Source organism: Passer montanus, unplaced genomic scaffold (genome assembly GCF_014805655.1).
Source record: "Passer montanus isolate IOZ18808 unplaced genomic scaffold, ASM1480565v1 scaffold146, whole genome shotgun sequence".
NCBI classification, from domain to species: domain Eukaryota; kingdom Metazoa; phylum Chordata; class Aves; order Passeriformes; family Passeridae; genus Passer; species Passer montanus.
The window spans coordinates 510240-528054 of record NW_024361607.1 but is presented as its reverse complement, the minus strand read 5'-3'; the positions used below and the strand labels follow the sequence as shown (position 1 = coordinate 528054).

The 17815-nt window shown below is 44.0% G+C and overlaps 1 protein-coding gene across 3 annotated transcripts in view; it reads right to left on the bottom strand.

The window, feature by feature from the left end:
- GRIN2B (glutamate ionotropic receptor NMDA type subunit 2B) overlaps window positions 1-17815 on the bottom strand; it is a 213732-nt gene that overhangs the window by 86441 nt on the left and 109476 nt on the right. The window lies entirely within an intron of this gene.

Genomic DNA, 17815 nt, shown 5'->3' with positions numbered 1-17815 from the left:
CCATTTTGTGACTGGGATAAGGAAGTGATATACTGTGTTGGCTCTCAACGAATTCCTAAAAGCCTGTCTAAGAGTCCACACACATGTATGCCCACAATCCATCCCTGGTTTTCCTCTGCCTCAAAGAGCAGATGGATCCTTAGCAATCAGATGTGTAAATGCACTCCACAGCTTACCCTCCAAAGGGGATTTTGCGTGCCACTTGAGGACAGTGATGGGCAGCAGGTGAAGCAGTGGAGACAGCCTCCCCCCAGCCCAAATATCAAGGCAATGACTCAGGAAGCAGTGGAGACCAGAGGAAGGAGCAGCACACCTGCAAGAAGCTCTACCCCTCTCAGAGCCAGCAGACCTCATGGGGCCCAGAGTCATCCTGTGAAGGAGCTTAGGAATAGGGATAAGGATGTTGAAAGAGCCCAGTGACCTAGGAACAGAGTCGAGCCTTACACCCAGTAAAATCAAACTAAAGGGTGATCAGCCCTGCAGCCAACATCAGCAATTCTCTTTGTCTGAAAAGGCCTGATCACTCCTGCAGAAGGCACTCTCTGTTGGGGCATTTCATGTCAGCTGTACAAATAGACAGTTAAACAGTCCAGGCTTCAATCTCATTTATTCTATTTATTAATTTTATTTATTATTTATTCATAAAGCCTCCTTACTCAGCTCTGGCAATAGGGAGAGCCTTTAAGTGGACTGAGATTACAGCTACACTCATTTCAAGGCCTTGCTGCATTGTGAAAGCATGTTGCTCTAAATAAGAATCAGGTCTATTGTTTTCTTAACTGTCAGACCATCTAGAAATACACTGCAGGGAAGAGAAGGTAAATACACATTTCACAGTTCAGTGGTTTATATGACATCGCCATGGCACTCTGACAGTTTACCCTGTTCATATATTTCACTTCAATTCACAATCCTGTTGCATGAAGTAGATTTTACCTTTGTAAATCTGCTCTGGCACCAGTAGCATCGCATCACCATGAGAAGCAGAGGTGACCAAGCTGCCTGCAGGGCTGGTCCCTGGACTCTGAGCACTCCCCTACTTTGCACAGTTCTATAAATTACACAATCAACATTTCTATTACAGACATGAGAGGTTTTCTATTCTATTACAGCATGACATCAGGAAACATTTCCTAATATTCACCTTCAATTTGTCCCTTATAAACTCAATTTGAACCAATTTCAAGAAAATAAATAAGAGGGGGAAAAATATGTTATTTTGGTGGGTTCATGCTTTCCTACTATCTGCACAAAGAGACCTCCCTGCTAATCTAATGAAATCATTGTACCAGGGAAACTTCTTCAAACAAATAAAAAAGCAGGTCATTATTTCAGTTTCTTCCTTTTTCAAAGTTTTTTGTTTTAACTCCATTAATCAACCAAACTCATCTACTAACTCCCCATTGCCAAGTGCAATCAGCAATTATGTTTATTTCTAAAGGAAAATCCACACTTGCTCCATGTTGTGACCTTCAAGGGACGTGTTCAGCATTGGAAATACAGCCATAAGGGAGCCCAGCATGAAACATCTGCAACAGGACAATTTTCAAAGGCAGACTATTGGTTATTTTCCAAAACCCAAAGCCATTTGGAACCCAAACATTGAGCGAACCCCAAAACATCCTCCGCCTGGAAAATCTTAGCCATGCAATTGTTTGTAATGCATAAAACATCCCATGTCAGGACCACACATGCTCTTTTTTCGGGCTTTTTTTTCCCCAGCTGTGTGAATTGTTCTGGTAGTGAGGAATTCCAGGCATGGACCATTGCCAGGTATGTGCACCCTACAAGACCTAGTTAAGGCTCTAGTGGTGGTGGGAGGGATCTTCCAGTGGACCAAGATTACAACTTCATGACTTCTCTGCACTGGCCACCAGAATCAAGACAAAGAAGATGAGGATACCATTAGCCTGATGGGAGTTGCAGCTTTATATGTCAGTAATGAGTAAGCAATGCCAACATCTAATTAAACAAACACCAATATTAAACTGTTCTCAATCCGCTTTCTCCTCACACCCAAGAACAATTCCACTTCAGGAATCTCCCTTGCACAGCTTGACAAGAAGAGTTCACAGAAACCTGCATAGATATGAGACAAGAGAGTGTCATTTATGCTCATTTTCACTGGAAAGATTAGAACCTCTAATAATAATCAAGGCGGGATCATCAATGACTCCAATCCTTGGAGCTGCCTTGAGATTTACACTTAAAGCAGCACTAAAATCCCTTGCTTCGAACCTTAATGACTGAAATTAGTCTCCAAATTTGGCAATATAACTCTTCAGAGTGTTTTCTCTCCAACCCATTAGCAATATGTTTACAAAAGTTTGCAGTAGAAGTGCAGAAGAAGTGGCATCTCCCCCAGCTTTCTCTGCTCTCCTGTACCTGTGCTGCCAGCTAACACAGGGATGCAGGGCGAGAGCAGCTCACAGGGAGCTGCAAGGCTTGCTCGGGTGCACTGAGCCTATGTGACAAAGCATCAGGGCTTGAAGGACTCCCAGGCAGGCCGAGTCAGCAGCATGCTGCAAGGCAGCCACACTTGAGTGGCTCTGCCCTCCATCATTACTGCAGCAGCAGTCATCCCCTTCAGCAGCACTGCTGCCCTGGTGCACCAGCACCACTGCTGCCTGCTCTGGCCAGGGGGATTTGGCTCCTCCCTACAGCCTACACACACTCCAGTCCCTAAGCAGGCAGACAGGGGACTGAGAGACTCCCTGACATGTCTGAACTGAGCCACCAGATGTAACGGGTCACAACATGAGGGCAAGCAGGCTGTGCATTCAGGTGACAAACACCAGGAGGAAACTGTGCCTGTAAAAATCTTAATCCCTGCATGTCTGGCCCTCCAAGATGGAGAGTTAGAGAAAGAGAAAGGAAGCATGGTGGGGGCTGACACGGACAATTTAATTTAATTTGCTAGAAGCACCTTTCAGCAAAAGATTTTGCTTATGTGGCAATTTCTGGAACTACTTGATGCAAGCACAGAAGTGTTGAGCCCTTCACCAGCCCAGTGGCGATGCAGCGGATGCAATGCCCAAACTCAAACGGGTGAGAGCAAAACGTACACAGCCTGTGGAAACAGGCTGACACTGTCAGCCCTGTGGTATGGACAAGCAGGTAGGAGCAAAGGAACATGTCCTTGGGCACAAAGCAAATTAGACCCAGGGGGACTTAAGCCCCATCCTGGGCTCTGAGGTAACATCACCCATCCTAGACGTAAATCTGTCAGCCCTGCAAGTTAAAGGAGAGTGTTTTACAGCATAGCAAATAGAGCATTAAAACCACATTAGATAGCCAATTTAGGACCAGCAGAGAGATGATGGCATTTTAAATGGTTTCAGCCGTGATGGAGAAAGCCTGGAGAGGCAGATGGTGGGCTTGAGGGAACACAGAAAGGGTGCTAACCAAATTTTTTTCTGCCCCAGAGACAGGTGTGAAGGAGACACATTTGAAATCATCACTAGCCACTTCCTACTTCTGCCTCTAGTGTCTTGCTTGGAATCAACTCGTCCTAAGCCTGCTGACTGGAGGGGCAAATTTGGACATTGCATCGGTTCACTCCATCACATTTCCCTGCCTCACATGTGTGCAGCACACACACAAACACACACCCTCCCCTGCGTCCTGTCAGTGCTTGTTATGCTTCAGTGAGACAAGCAGTCTGTCTGAAATGGCATGATTATCCTTCCATCGATCGCTTCCCTGAATAAGACAGACCATATAAATAAAACAGCCTCTCCACAGTCAGCACTGGGGAGTCATCTCAGCAGCCCAGCACACAAGGGAAAAACAAGGTGTAGGTGGAGGGTGGGGAAGGAAAAGCTGTGGGATACCTTTTACCTTCGCTGGGTAAAAGGCAGGTGGAATGTGATGCAGGATAAAGGGATAGGGATGCATACCACCATCATCCTGTCTGGAATCTCTCTGGAATGGGAAACACTGAGGCAATCATAATAGCAGTGAGATGAAAGCAGTGAAAGGCCTTTACTCCATAGAATCTGCATGGTGAAATAGCCTTTTTTTCCCCCTAGAGACAGTGTTAAAAATTCACCAGTCTGAGGTATCAGGGAATAGACCCACTTCATGCCCAAGAAGGAGCAAAAAAGCAAAAGCATGTTACTGCATTTTAGTAGAAGTGCCCACAACCCCAAACCATGTTCCCTCTCTCAGCATCAGCAAGACCAACCCAGCCTTGCCTGATGCAAACAACCAGGGCAGAGTACAGCAATCTGCCCTGCAGCAGGGTCCTGCCCATCCTCACGCCTGCTCCTGAACAAGTATGGACAGACAAAAGGATGGGTGGACTCAAAAGATGGGGAAAAGGGAGTCTAGGACCACATTACTGATCTACAAATGGGAATTCTAACCTTCAAGGGGCAAGTGATTGACAGATAAAAGACTTAACCAGCGCTAACTGTGCTGTTACTGCCTTCATCTGAGTGACTCAATAGTGTTCATTTTTTTAATGAGAAAACAGCAACTGATCCCTTTCACTTCTGACTTATACCTCCATTCTCCAAACCCATGGAAGGCTTAAAATAATACGGATATTATTTCTCTATACCATTGTTCAAAATTTCTGTGGCTGCCTCTGCCTCTGAGCACAGCCAACTCAGGCACAAGAGCCATCCAGACCCAGTGGTGCGTGCATGAGTTCTCTTGAGGTAAAACAGGCTCCATAGGATATCAAACCCAATTGTTCACCCCAAAAAAGGCAAAACCAGGCTCTGCCTGGACCTTTGATCAAATTTTGTCACGGAATCTGTTCTGAAAATGCTGATCCCAGCTGAGCCTTTCAGAAGTTCTCTCATTGCTCACTGCCCTGCACTGTCCCTTACGTGGCTGTGCTGTCGGTGGCTCATGGAGTTGTGAAAGGCAGGCACATCTGGCTGTATCTGTGTAACATCTGCCTGGTGTCAGGTACAATTTAGAGTGAAAGGATTCCATGCAAAGGGCACAAGTGCAGCTGATTTTATGTAACAAGAGGCTATTATGAAGAACAAAACCAAAACAAATTAGGAAAAAAAAAATAGAAGCAACCATTGACTAGGAAAATTTAATCTTAAGGGAATGTATTTCACTCTCCTGCATTTATTTCTTTCTCTTTCACTGTCAGTAGTACCACTGAATATGGGGAGATGCACTGTAAGAAAGAAAGAGTAGAAAAGAGTGCTACCAAATTCCAAATTGTACAGGCATCCTGCACCAGAAGATCTGCCCAGACTACAGCCTAAATTACTTCTGGGAATCAATCTGACCCGTAGCCTTAGAGAAATGCCCAGAGCTCAAGATTGTTTTCATTAAACAAAAAAGATTTAGAGATCACCTAGATTAGGAAATATCCCTCAGGCTAAAAGATAACAGAGATGTAAGAGATTAATTTGGTTTGTCTCTGCTGTCCACACCTTTTTAGAAGACAAGAGGGCAGCTACTGAGCTGCAATAAATCAGTGATATTCATCTGACATCAATGGAGTGATATTGGTCAATCCACAGAGACTGGCCCCTCACCTCTAGGCAGACTAATTTTTTGGGTGTTTGATCCTGACTTCTGAAATAACCATTTCTGGTGGAAGACAAATTTCTACTGAACCATCCTTGCTGTTTCTCCAACATATTTAGCACAGTTGCTTTGAAAACAATGTGTATGTGTGTGGAGACTTCCAAGTGAAAGCTCCTATGTACAGTGGAAGGATCAATCTTTTCCATCAATCCCTCTCTTAATCTAAAAAAAATAAAAAATAGTGCTTCCACTTTGTTTCCCATTTCTTCTATTTATCTACCACAAATTTGTCATTCCACAAAGACACTGAGATGACAGCTCCTGGGGACTGAGGATATATCTATCCTTGGAGGATGCAGGGAGCCACAGCAATGGCAGGACTGCTTTGCTACACGCATTGCTTGATCCTAATGAGACGGGACCATTCCTGAGAATGAGAAGCAAAGCTCACTTTCCACAGTGCGTGCAGCCCCAGCCTCCCTCCTGAGAATGTCAGGGGAAACTCATCATTGCACCACAGGGTTTTGTCTCACAGGTATCCATCAGGAAGCAGACAGGGTTGGGGAGTCATTGTGCAGGCTCACTGAACTACCCCTCAAAAGGGAACACGGGTTCCAACCTGGGGCAGACATGACAGTAATGACACCTAGGTGGAAGGCTGCTTGTGTGAGCTTCAGAGTTTTCACAATAAATTCTTCCTCTGTCTACATATTGTCATCCAGGACCTGATCCCATTTGCTTTTCATCCTGTGCAGTCACTAACAGGGAAAGAGGTGCCATTCAGGCCTAGTGGCATTTCACACTCCCTGTGCCAGGGCGCTGCTGACAGTACCAAAGCCAGACTGTATGTGACTTGTGGGACAAACAAATATACAATAGGATAATGTAACCTGTTCATGGGAAGAAGAGAAAGATAAATCTTGATTTTGCCCCATGTGCTATGCTGGTAATAGCAATATCTTGAAATTTCAACCAAAGACAATTTTTTCTCACAGACATCCTGACTAACCTATTTTCACAAATGCCAGAGCCATGAAAAATTATCAGGCAAAACCATTTTTTAAATGGGATAAGAATGTGGCTACAATATTTTCTCATGAAGAAGTCAACATTTTTTAAGAAAGAAAAAGAAACATAAGATCTGAAAACCATAGTAATTTTGGACAGAAGATGAAGCTTCTGGTACCATCATGCTCCCACACAGTCTGGTTTTTGTGTGACACCTTCTGCCCTTTCTTCTGTGGAAAAGAGTCCCAATTAAAACACATCTGTGGTGTGCCACGTGGAAAGAATCCTACAAAAAACAGCATCACCTCAACAGGGGAAGGAATATCACTGAAGATTTAGTTCAAGTTTTGTGAAGGAGAAATAGGAATACAAAATTCCCATGCTCTTAATCACAAGAGACAGCTTATAGGATTTCCATGTCAAAATATTCCCTTTTTAAACCCAAAATACTTGATTTACAAATTTTGATTTCTTCTAAATTTATCAATTTTTTGTCCTTTTTTTTTCCCCAGGAAAATGACACAGTCCTAAGTAGCTAGGGAATATACCTCTACATCTTCTGGCCCCACTGGAAATAAAATATAAATAAGGAAAAGTGTTCTAAGAGTATAGTCTGTTAAAGCTGGAACTATCTATAAATGTCATAGGAAATCAGTCTATTCTCAGAAAGGTTTTTCTAGCCAGAAAAGCTTTGATAAAAACAAATATACTTCTGAACTGACTCACCAAACCTTTAAGTAACAGAAAATAGCTAATAGAAAATTAGCTTTAAGGTCAAAATTGTTACAGTCACTGCATAAAATAAAAACTAAATGTTCAGTCCAAAATTGGATCAACCTGGAAAGCTTTACAGAGTTATTAAATTCCTGCCAATTACTTTTTTAAAGAATTACTTTTTTATTGCTACACCTTTACATCTTTCCTTATTCATTAGGTACAGATTAGGTACAGATAACATATCACTTTTCTCCAAAGCAAAAATAGTTCTCAAGGTATTTCTTCCATATGAAAGGATTAAAAATCAGCTTACACGGGGCAGTAAAAGCATGAAAAATTACATTTGTCAGAACAGCCAACAATGGGTCATAATTATGTCTTGGCACCAACTAACGGGTCACTGATGAAAGCCATACCACTAGAATAAGGCAAATACTGAAAGGTTAGGAGATGTCCTTCAGATCTGTTTATCTGTCTTAAGGCATAGTGATACAATCATTGATAGGAGAAGCAGTCACAGAACAGAAGTCAAATGAGGCTCTTCAGTGATTTTTCACCCAGGATGATGTCTTTCAAGCTCTGTCAATTTGAAGAGCTGTAAAAAAATATTCCAGTTGAACTATTGTCCCTGTGCAGTGAATTTAATCCCACTGACAGCAGCCTTACTTTCTTAGCAATTTTTGTACATCCCCTTGAAATCTCACATGGCTGTGGACCACGGCTTAAAAAATCTGGCCAAGCAGATGTGCATGTCAATGACCTCTTTGGTCTTCTGAAGGTGGCTGGGATGCTGCTGTGCAGCCAGCTATCAGGGCTTCTCACTATTTACCCGGAGCCCATTCCAGTTTCTGTCCTGGGAATCAAGACCAGCAAACAGGTGAACACGTCAGTTTTCTGACAGAGCTTTCAGAACATTTTGGCTTGTGGAAAACCACTCAAATCTGCCAGAAAGGTCCATCTCACTGGCAGAAGCCAGGCAAAGCTAAACCAGTTGGAGACTGAAAAAAATCCTTTTATTATATTCTCAGATAAAGAAAACTAGCTCAACTTTTTTGACCCAAGAAGAAACCACTAGCGATTTTGGGGTTATTCAAGTTTATCAAGCATTGAAGGCATTCGCACATTTGTAAGGGGCAATGAATTCACAGTGTTGGCAGGAACAGAGTCACGCCTGCAAGGAGACTCACTCCAAAAAGTGTGACTGGATTTTCTTGGGTCTGTAGCAGTTTGGCCAAGCTGGCACCCTATCACTTTCTTCCCTATAACATTTCCAGGGGAAAATTGATTCAAAAAATAAACAAATAATCACTCCTGACTGGGAAGGGACAGGGTCTGGAGGTGGCTCTTCCTTTGCCAGAGGAGCCACTCTCCCTCTGCTGCTGATCCCTCTCCTTTCTCCCTCTTTCTCTCCCTCTGTGGGTTGATGTTTCCATGGAAACGTGTTCTTTACTGCCACTGAAATTACATTGCATTTAAAGCATTAACCCTTCCTTGGGCTGAGGAAAGTCTCAGAACTATTAGGATTTTTTTTTTCTTTTCCCATTTCCTTTAAGCTTTCTTGTGATTTTTTTTTTCCCTGTAGCATTAGGAAAGCCTCTTTCTTTCAAGAAGGCCTCCCAGGTAGCATTTGTGTGACAAAGGGCACAAGATGGGGTAGTGTCTAAATTAAGATTTCTTAATTCCCATTTTTTTCCCTACATGAAACCCTTAACGCATTTCTTTTCACACTACATGCAAAGAGGGAAAATGCTGCAGTAGCAAATAAAATGAAGAGTAAGATAGAAGGAGAAGCAAGAAAGCCACAAGCTGGCACATGTGAAGAACACAGCTTTGGTTAATACCACATCTCAAACCCTTGTAGTCACGCACTGATCAGCATCTTCTTCATTACAAAGTGCCATAATCACAGACCTCACCACTCCTCCTCGAGCCTGCCTCCTCTTCCTCTTCACAATCCTGTCTGTAATTACTCATCTTTGTCCTCACTTGTAGTTACCACTCCAACAACACTCGGTGCAATTAGTAGCCTCCTCACCATTAGCACCTTCCCTATGCGGCTGCTTCTCCACCCAATCTGCCATGTCTGCCATCCTTCCCTTCGGCTCTGCTGGCATCCGCCACTTCCATCTGCACTTCCAACACAGCCATGGCTGTTACACTGCTGCCTTCACTGCAGCCAGCTCAACTGCACAACTGGTACCTTCTTTGCTCTGACTGTGACAGCAAGGCTCTAAAAGTCAAGATGTCCCCATTTGGGTGCTCCCTGCACCCCAGGTCCCAGGTCAAAAATTACCCTGCAAATCCTCAGCCCCCAGCCTTTGCTTATACCCACGCCAGTCACAGCAACAACACCTCTATGCTCTTCTTTCACTGACATCATCCTTTTTTCAAACACTGGGAAAAAATAAAAGAGAGATAAACACCAAGAAGTCCCTTCCAGTTTTTCACATCATTTCCTACACTCAGGCATGCCTCCTTTCTGTCCCAAAGTCCCATGTCCTGACAGCTTGCAAACTGCTTCTGTTAATTCCACCTGTATAGTTACAGAGTCCATATTCCCTTGCACCATCTATTTTGGGTTTTCCAACACACACTTCAAGCCTATCTCACCATTCTCAACTCTTGCCCCAAAAGCCAGAGTGTGAAGAATCCTGCTTTGAGCTGGGTGCATATGTAGTGCCGTGCGGATGGATCAGTGTGGGAGGAAGATGCTATTCTGAAATGAATGATAAATATGGATAATAAACCCAACCTAAGTCTTTTATGCCTGTCTCTAGTGGGTTCCCAATATGGGAGATAGAAATATCATGGGTACATTTTGAACACGGCTGGGAACACTGCCAAAGTCCTACTCAGAGTTCACACATTTACATCATTTATATCATATCCTACTTGTGCCTTGTATTATTAACTTTGTAGAGTGTTTTGTGATGTAGTTTGTAGTCCAGGCTCTGTTAAATCAACTTACTTGCCTCTTTCTCTCTTCCTTTTGGTAAAAGGGGGGGGCTACACAAGGTCTTGCTAAGCAGAAGGAGGGTGACTGGTTTGCTGATATGATCAGTGCACTCCTACATTCTCCCCTAGTGTTCTGGAAAACCTTTTGGGATCCATCCCTGAAGTCTCACGGGTGCAAAAAGAAGGGAAATATTGTATTCTGGTCAATAATTCAACTCCTAGATCAGATTGGTAGTGATTGAGTAATTTTTCCAGTTGCTGCTAAGTGTTCAGAAGCCTCTGTGAAACAGAGAGATGGGGTCCACCTGATAGGTGCCCAACATGCTGCTGCAACTTCTCAGGCTTCCTCCTCAAAAATGTTGGAGAAGAGGTTGAAAATGGAAGTGGCCAAACAACCTAGGGCATGGAACTGAAGAAATTATGTTTGTCTAGAACAGAGTAAAGGCATATTGCCAAGGGAAAAGGTAGAGTTCTGCTGACAGATCAGGCTTTTTGCAAGCATTGCTAAGAGATCAGACTTTTTGCTTTCTGTGCAGCAGACCACATTCTGTGGCAGTTGGAAATCCATCACCTTCCAGGGATTAATCCAAAAGAAGAGGTTCTAAAATGACCTAGAACTATGACTTTATGGTTTTGTAAATCAATAGTTTTTCTCACAATCTGAAAAGACTCAATCTTATACTCCATCCCCTACTCCACATGTCCAGGCCAGACTCCATGACTATTATGGGATCTGAGGTCAGGTGAGGAGCAAGTGACTCAGATGCCTGGTACACACAGACAATGGGAAGAGGTAACCATGATGAATAGATAAGGAGACTGCAGCAGGCCACCTGAACGTAGCCATTTATATAAAAATTGAACAGAATATGTGTCCTCAGTGTTTCCTGAAGCAAGAAAAGAGTCAACTTCAGTCCATGTTGCTTCATCTCCAGTGAAATAAATGTGCCATTTTATTCTAGAGTTGCATTTGATCTTGAATTACTTCTCTGCTTCTTCTTTGAGAAAAGGTCACTTTAAAGAAGCCTCAGGCATGATACTAACATTGCATCCAATAAAAGACTCTCAGGAGGTCTGAAATAAGTACAAGGTCCAAATTTGGGATATATTATCTGAACCTTATTCCTTCTCCCTCCTGAAAGTCAGAGTAGGAAATCTGACAAGAATATTTCTTTGCTCAGGAGATTTACAGGACTCCTTGGTCCTAGAAATACTGTGAGAAGGTTTTTCAGCAAGCATCTCAGCATTCCAGGCCACAGTGTCCACAGTGGGAAATCTGAACACAGAATGGATGGAAACAAGTGTCCCAGGAGCGAGACCAGAACATTTCCATGAAAAGTGCATCAGAGGGTCAAGCTCCACATCTATTACCATACCACAGCTCCCTCCAGTTCAACCAGCTCACAGAAATTTAACTATTTTCACCTTTAACTGGTACTGAAGCTAACAAACTAAAACATAACCCACAAATCTTGTACACAAGTCCTGATAGATGTGGACATACCCTGAAAGCTTGGGAATTAGCCTGAGCACCAGGTAGAATAATGTGAGCCTTAGTTCTGGTCTCATTCAGTACCTTTGGCTGCATCATTCCCACAGCCCTTGCTATGCTTATATTGTGGCAGTGTGTGAATTGTCTGCACCCTCTTCTGTTGGCAGCAGTCACTAAAACCACTTCAGAAAAAGCAGCCTCAAGAGGAGGCACCTTTCAGAAATCTCTCACTCCTTTTTTTTATCCAGCATGTCTTGGGTGCTTAGACATCATTGATTCAGATGCCAAACAACACGGTCCCTTCAAAAAATTGGTCATAAACTCCAATGTCATGTAAGCACTTCTCAAGGCCATAGCCCTGATGGGGAGCCCATTAGCTGGAGCTGCCATCCACAGCTTCATACCACCCTCCCTCCAGGAGGACCTCCAATTCCAAGACAAAGACCTCCCTCTTGCCCAGGCACAAGGTTTCAAAGAGGCAGATACAGCCTTCTCTACTCACACCTTAAACCGAAAAGCAAACTTTTAACATGAAAAAAAACCAAACCAAAAACCCAAACCCCAGCGGGTGTGGGGGGATCTGAAATTCTTCATAGATTATGACTTTTCCATGGCAACAGGCTTGAGAAACAGGAGGGCTGGGGAGGGGGGTGAGGAGAGGGAGAGGGAGGGAATGGGAGGCAGAGTGCTGAGGAGGGAGCAAGCAGCACTGGTACATTGCCATGGAAACCCTCTTCCATTGGCAGCCAACTGCCAAAATCAGTCAGGATCCTAGAAATGGACTTGGAGTGGGGCCTGCGAGGTGCTGGGGGAGTCACCTTGCCAGGCCTGAGGCTACCTCTACAAGAACCCCAGTCCCACTCCTCTCCCCTTTTCCCAACAGCCTTGACACTGCTTTTGCCCTTGCCTCCACCAGACAGTCAAATTTGGCCCAGCTGAAGAGTGGGAGGAAATACAAGTCAGCAAACGAAACAACGAGGGCGGGCAGAAAGCAGCGAGGCAAAGAGGGATAATTTTTCTGATAGCCCTTGGTTTTCTTTCCACCTTTCTGGATCGATTTGGACCACACAGATGTATTTGTTTTCACACCCCAGATGGCTGTAGAAAGAGGATGTCACTCCTAATCACTGAAATTGAGATGGAAATGTTACTTCCCTGCAAACTTAGCTACCAAGGAAAGAAGAAAGGCTGTTGTTGGATTCACATCTGCACAAGGCCAGGTCCTGTTCCACTGTGTCTGTCCCACCCAGTATAGCACACGTCCCAGCCTACATCTAAAAAATGAGAGATGTCACAATATTGTGGCCAAGCAAAAATTAGGGCAGTTTCTGTTAATGGAAATGAAGTACATGGTGAAAATAAGTTAATTCTGCTTTCTAACCCACATCTGCAACACTTGGAGTGCAGGCAACTCAGTGAAATGAGCAACCATTCACACCCTTTTGCAAACTGTATTTTGTCAGAAGCCTTTTGGTGCCGTAAGAAATGGTCAAAGACAGAGTTTGGAGGAAGAACTTTAAAAGGGCTGGCAAATTCTACGAACCCTTGCTAGTATTTATAGTTGCACCCCTAGCATGGTAAGGGATGGATGAGTCGTTTCAGGCTGCAGACGGCTGCAGACGGCAGGAAGGAATTGACTCCTACTCCAACCACACAACTGGCTAAGCAAATTGTGGAGGAAGATTCCCTTCTCCTGAAGCATCTGTTATCACCCATCTGATTGCACAATGAATCAGTAGTATGAGGACAGGCTGCTGTGAAGGTGGGGGAAGAGGGAAAGAGAGATTGCAAATCAGGCAGTTATAAAGCAAGGAGATGCCAGTTTCCACCTCATCACAGAAAAGGACAGGGACCAAACACAAAGGGCCTGGCTTGTATGTTTTTAAGTTATGTGTTTGGATTACTACTGACAGTATAGCACCAGTGAAGTAGTTTAACTTTTATTGCAACAGCAGCTTGGTCTTCCCACATATATTTCAGAGCTGGGGATCTCAAACTGCTCTATGCTCTGATCATTCATCTCTCTAAATGATCTGCACTGATGAAATAAAGCAACCAGCCTGCAGACAATGCTCAAACAGAAGAAAAAAATCCTTGCCCCTGAGCTCTGAGCCCAATCACAGCTCTGCTGGACCACCAAGTGATTCATCTGCACTTCTGTGCTTATTACTGAGATTGGAGCCCAAGCCCAGGCCTCCAGACCACTTCTAAGATTATCTAGTCACATTATATGGGATAAAGAAAATGAGCATGGACAGTGGCAGAATTTTTCTCAACTTTCCTGATGAGGGAAGAACAGCTGACTGACGCATCTGAGCTTCATAACTTCCTATGTGTCTGATGCAAATATACCACAATAATGCCTTCATAATGTCATCATCAGGCTGAAAATTAGTGAAAAATCACTAATGGGTCAAACTCTTACTTCAACTGTTGCTGGGACAGGAGAAAGGCATAGGGGCTCCCACTAGATGAGAAAACACTGTGAATGCTACCCAAAGGGCAGCAAAGCACAAAGGTGAAGAGAGGATGATGCACAGCCCAGAGCCCACTGTGCATACAACAACCAACTGTGCACCAATAAAAGGAACCAATATCCAGCATTTTCTTTCTGAATTCACTGTTGCAATTACTCTTCAGGAATACTCTGCAACATTGGATGCACAGCTCAAAAGGGACAGACTTATTTCTTGTGGCCTGAAGTCTGGTTTCAGAGACCTTCTACTTCTGAGCTCAGCAAGGGCTCCCAGCCAGCTCACTCCCAGTTATTTACTAATAAAATAACTCAGTGGCAGTATGGAACAGGAGCCTGCCCCTAGAAGCCAGAATCCTATTGGCTATTTTGTGCCTGGCACTGAATTTTTTATCCCTGTATCCCTTGCACCTGCACCTGCCTCCAGAGAAATGGATAGGCTATTAAATATGGACTGGTATCACTTACAAGAGCTTTGCCGGCCCATCTGTGAAATTGCTCTGTGTCTCTTGAAGGCGTGCGCAAGAGACGTTCTCTCCCCCCTCCCTCATCCTCCACTGATGGATTGGGTCTGTCAGCTTGTCAGCTCTCATTGGGCACTGTTTGACATCAGTCCACATTGGGGCAGTGAAAATCTGTTTGCAGTCAGCTCTTCCAATAGCTCCTGTGAAAGAGGGGAGGCTGACCCACTCCAAAACATGCTGCCTCAGCTGGCGTCCAAACAGCCACATATGATAATGGTGATAGAAAACAGCTTGAGAGAGGGTGGCAAAGCTACAGGTTTCTTTGGGGTCTGCTGGGCAGGTCAAGGAGAACACTGAGAGCTGGGGTAGGGCCCTCGTGACTTGTGAGTCCCATGCACAAACATTGCCACCAAGACCTGTAGTCAGTGACTGAAAAAGAGGAAGTTTACACAGCTGAGGTTGTGCAGGGACGCAGCTCAGTGGAGTGGGCCCTGGAATAATGTTTTGAGCATCCCTGGCCTCTCAACTTGCAAATGTCATCTGTCAATCCCAGAGTCAGTCCTTCTGGAGCAGTTCTGACGGGGGTAGCTGAGAAGGGACATCAGAGGCAAGCTAGGCTTGCAGAGCCTCCAGAGGGTCAATTGCCATGGTACATCAAGTAGCCAGTCATTCAAAATAGAGTTTCTTCACCCAGCTTTCTTAATGTCTAAAAAATTCAAACTGTTTGATATATCTGAAAATCCTTCTTGGAGTCTTTACAGAAAACCGGAATCAAGGCTCCTGTGGCTAATCACAATGCCTTGGAATGAGAACATGAAATCATTAGGAACACTGAAGCTTCCATTATGCCCCCTTCAATTCATTTTATTTTGACATGGGAAAAGTCATGTGAGAAATATGAGTTTCTAGGAAGAAGCTGAGATGCTACAATGGGTAGCTGAGAAACTACCCGTGGTAAAGGGAGCCATTTTGACAGAAAAAGAAAAAAGCAAACTGTATTGCAAAATTCACATATAGGTCCAGTTTTGGCTTTGCAGTTCCACTTCCAGCTGCAAGCCCTCATTTAGCTCTCTGAAATTGTAAAGGCTTCGACCCCATTTGTTAGTGCAGCCCTTGATTGGCAAAACACTTCTACAGATGAGCTCTTCAAATTGCCATTTTTTTCTCTCCCGCAACGTAAGATTTGTTTAGGCCATGAAAGAAGAAACACTTGATTGGATTTCAGTGCCTAGACAACAATATTCCAGATACTGCCCAGGCCCACCATGCCACACACTGTGAGACAAGCAAATAAAAACACACCTCAGGATGAAAATGTCATTACGGCAAACAGGATTTTAAGAGTCACAGAGAAATTCAGCTTAAAAAGGACCTCTTCAGATGATCGGCACAGCCCTCCACTCAAGAGAGGAACAGTTTATGCAATCTTTTCCCATCCATTTTCCAATGAAGCAACCAAACATCAAACTATGATCATTAGCTTACTTGTCACCTATTGTTTCATGTCATACTAACCCACTCTTACATACCCAAATGACACATACACAGAGAGCTTTTTAGCTCCATCTTCAAAAAATAAACAATAGGTCTCTTCAGTTACTCTAACAAATAGCATCATAAAAAACAACTGAACAAAAACACTAAAGCATCCTGCAGTTAGCTATGATGGGTAAAGAGTGGGAAGAAAGTTCAAGCAAGAGAGGAAAGAGTGAAAGGCAAAACATGTGTCTGCAGAATGGTTGGATGCAGAGGTGGAGTGTTGTGGCATGAGGAACCTTTGGATCTGTGATAGAAGTATAGCAAAATATAAAAAAATTCACAAGCAAGGATTAGTTTTTCTGAGTTTTCTAGCTCAGCACTTCAGAGTCAATGCAATGGGCAGTTGAGCTAAGCAGCCATGTTTTAGATGCTGAAGGGAACTTGCTTGATTTTGGAGCATCCTTTCCACAGAGCCTCAATGGGTGCCACCTCCCTGCTGGGCTCCCTGACCACTGGATCTGCTCTCCCACCCCTGCAGCCAGGAGGCAGCCCCAGGTGCAGGCAGAGGGACCCACGGCAGAAGTAGCTCATGCACACAGCTGTGAGAGTGAAGGAAAGTTGATGACATGGAAGAGGGAGCTGATGTTGATTTCCTTGCACCAGGACACACGGTAGAAAACAGAGGGATGAAGGGCTGAGAGTGAGTGGTAAGCACAGGGCCAGGTCATTTAAAGATGAAACTTCCTCCACCTCGGAGCCCTGCCCTGTGCATTGGTTTCATCATTAGCGATGACACTGATGACTGAGGATTCCCAACCTGGAACAGAGATATGAGAGCATCTGCAATTCCCTCCTATCACTGTCTCTGCAGAATTGATACATGAGCTTTTATTGCTCCTACCAAGCCCTGTGTAATAGCTGGGGTTAGTCCTACTCAGAAAGCTGGTTAATCCATTATGGTTTCGTTTTAAGCTATTTGCCATAATATGCCAGCTATTTCTATATTTTAATTAGACACTGTATTTTTAAGACTCCTCTTTTTAGTCTTTTGCCTTTCATATATTTTACCTCAGGAAATACTATTTGTTCTTGTAATATTGAAGAAGGTATGGTAGGGTCAAGCAAAGAAGTCTCAAGAAATTAGTACTGAGATGGAAGAAATAACAAACTCTCAAATGCAAAGGTGGAGGGAGCTGAAGGATTGGAAATGCATGTGAAAGAAACACTGCCTTGAGAGCACCCTGCAAAGGCATCACCATGGAGTGGGGAGCACACAGGTGAGAGAAAGGATGCACCTCTTGGTGTGCGCTCAGGTCAGTGCCACTTGACAGGGACAGATTTTCCTGCTGCGCTGTCGGCAATCCTGAGTGAAGCTTAGCAGAGTGTACCCTTGCCAATTTCCTTCAGTAACAGGGTCCTGTTACCCGTGATTTTTTGTGGGTTTCTTCTACTAGCATTGTCAGTATGGCAGCTGACTACCTGAAGAAATTTATTATAAACCACAAAGCAGGAGAGTCTGATTTTTACTCCATCTCCCAGTCATTGCTGATGATATGGAATAAAAGGAGTGGAGGCAGCGTGGGGAAGGGCTGTGAGCCCCCATGCACAATGCAGGGTAGCTCAGATAGGGCTGGCTCTTCAGGGGTGTGCAACATGCCTGAAGAACCAGTTTGATATTTCAGATGAGAGCTTTAGGCAACAGTAAGCCTTGCAGCAAAGGGCTCA